Here is a 2602-nt window from a genome sequence, read left to right as displayed (position 1 = left end):
CTGTCACTGTGGGTCTGTTTCCCTGTAATTCTCTCTTTTGAAGGTGTGTCCTCTGAGCTTGTTAATCTCATACCAGGATGGTGAACTGAGAGCTGAGGAAACTCTCACACCTGATTCCAGCGTCATCTCCAGGACCACGTTCACCCTCCCTTACGCTCCTCCCTGAATTGGAAGCTGAGCTTTGTGGTGCTGAGGATGAAGGTGGGGTTGGAAGGAAGGACCCAGGGGCAGCCCTGTAGTCTTGGGAAACACCAGTGCCAGAGATGGCCGGCGGGTGAGATGGAAGCAGGGAGGGCGTCTCATCAAAAGGCAGAACTCAGCATCAGACGGGAAGAGTAGAAATGCCTTAAAGACATAAAGTTATTAAGATAACATTTAAAAATAACTAGGTATCAGGCTTGAAATATTTTATGCTTTGACACTGACAGCTGTTTTACAGATTTTCCAGTAATGATGAATATTCATTAGAAGTTACAGGAGTTGCTGGAAATATCGCCTAAGGCTAAGGAGGGTTGTTTATGAATGTAGAGAAGGAGGGGAAGTTTCTCAAAAAACCTTTCTTCCCTTTCAAAAGGATCTTCCACTCCCGAAGGACTGGCAGGACAGGAGTGGGCTTCGCTGTGGGGACAGAGCAACCCTTTCAGGAGGGGGATGAGACCTGTCCTCACAGCGCTCATGGCTCTTCCCCGGTTTAATAATGAACAGTAGCAAGACAGAGGACAGAGCCACACAGCAGCTGGGACCCTCGTGGCAGGTGATCTTCACGGAAGCCCAGAGGCTTCCATCTGAATCAAAGGAGAGAGGAACGAGTCAGGCTTTGTCTACAGAAAAATACAGAAAACTTTAGGAGCCATCAGCATGGGTTGAGGAAATACCATGCTAAAAATACACATAGGTGTTTGTTTCTGTAAGTCTTGTTCTACAAGAATAGCCTTCTTTAATAGTCTTTGGTCTATTTTTCAAAAAATCATATTTTATTAATGATAGCTGGGTAGAGAACCAGGGTTCTCAGCTCACTGTGTGTGTTTTGCGTTCTCTAACCCCAGCTAAGATACCTCACATGGCCCCAGGGCAGGACACTCAAACTGCAGGAACACTCTGCAATGGGCTTGGGATTAGCAGATTCTTAAGTGATGAATTTGCAAACCTAAATATAAAACAACAAAGGCATGCAGTAACTGCCTATCTGAATAACAATAGTCAAACTTGCTATGACAAAAACCTCTCAAAGACTGAACTTAGAGCATGACAGGAAACTGTCATGAACTGAGGTGAACTGAGGTCTCTGCAGACATTATTCTGGAAGCTGAATGGGGGATTAACTGTGAAAGCCAAAATCAAAGCTGGAGGAGCCTCAGAGAAAAATGGGCTACCTGCCACTGGGGATGGTGGTGTGATGCTTTTTCTGAGGTATGGAATGATAATCAAAACCATATCTGGGTTCAGCCACATCTTTACCAGGAGGCCATACACTCCTCTCCTGCCCTCGGGGACACTTGCTTTGGGAACCCAGCTGCCCTGCTGAAGGGACCCCAAATAATTCTAACAGAGACCCCACAGTGGGGGACCATGTTTAGGCCTTCTGCTCAACCACCTGAACCCAGCTGAGCCATAATCCACAGCATCACTGTCACCTGTGGTGAGTGGAGACCCGTCCAGGTGATTTCCAGCCCCAACACTGCCCCACTGAGAAGCCCTGGGTGTGTGGGGCAGAAGCAGGCTGTGCTTGCCACGCACTGAGTTTGACTTGCAGAATCTACAAGCATAATAAAATAGCTGTTCAACTAATAAGCTGTAGCAATAATAACTCCAGGAGTATCTTTAAGTCTCTGAGTCCAGAGACCCTCGGTAATAGTGTCAGAGAGTGAATCTGCAGCCTTCACCCATCTCAGAGGGCAGGCAAGTGCTGGAAGGTCTCAGCTCCTAACTTTGCAAGGCACTTCCTGTCAGTCCATCCTTGCTCACATGCACCCACTTCCAGAGGTGGCTTGGAGGTGTCGCAGGAAACCGACGCAGACAGAAGACTCCAGGCACCAGTTGATTAGAGGAAGTGGGTTTATTCAGCCGGGGGTACTCGGAACACCAGTGTGTTTCCCAGAACCGAGCCCCCTGTAAGGGCCAGACCAGCGCCATTTTGAAATTGCAGGGCCACTCCCTGCTGCTTCCCCCACCCCTGGTTGCACAGCCATTAAACCGTTGAATTGAGTCACCTAAGACAGACAGCAGCCATAATAGGCAATAAGTATCAGTTCCCTTAACAACTCCCATAATAGGCAATAGGTATCTACTTCCTTGAAATTCAGGGATTCTCCTTCCTAATTAGGCTACACCACCTCTAGCCCGGTTAAGAAATCTCCCACCCCTCACCTGTACCAATCCAAATCCTCCTTTACTAATGAAATCATCAACCACCAATGCAAATCCTCCTTTACTAATGAAATCATCAACCACCAATCAGGAGTGTACCCGTACCCCGACCCTACCCTTTTTGCCTTCTGTACCCCATAAAAACCTTGCACACCCCAGGTTCAGGGCTCGTCCTCGGCTTGCATGCCAGGAGAATCCAGGCCCCAACCTCCCGGGCCTGAATAAACTCATCTTG

The sequence above is a fragment of the Otolemur garnettii genome, unplaced genomic scaffold, assembly GCF_000181295.1.
Source record: "Otolemur garnettii isolate 467f Iridium unplaced genomic scaffold, OtoGar3 scaffold00084, whole genome shotgun sequence".
In the NCBI taxonomy this organism is placed as follows: Eukaryota; Metazoa; Chordata; class Mammalia; order Primates; family Galagidae; genus Otolemur; species Otolemur garnettii.
The sequence above is the reverse complement of the archived record's forward strand: the minus strand, read 5'-3'. Positions refer to the sequence as shown.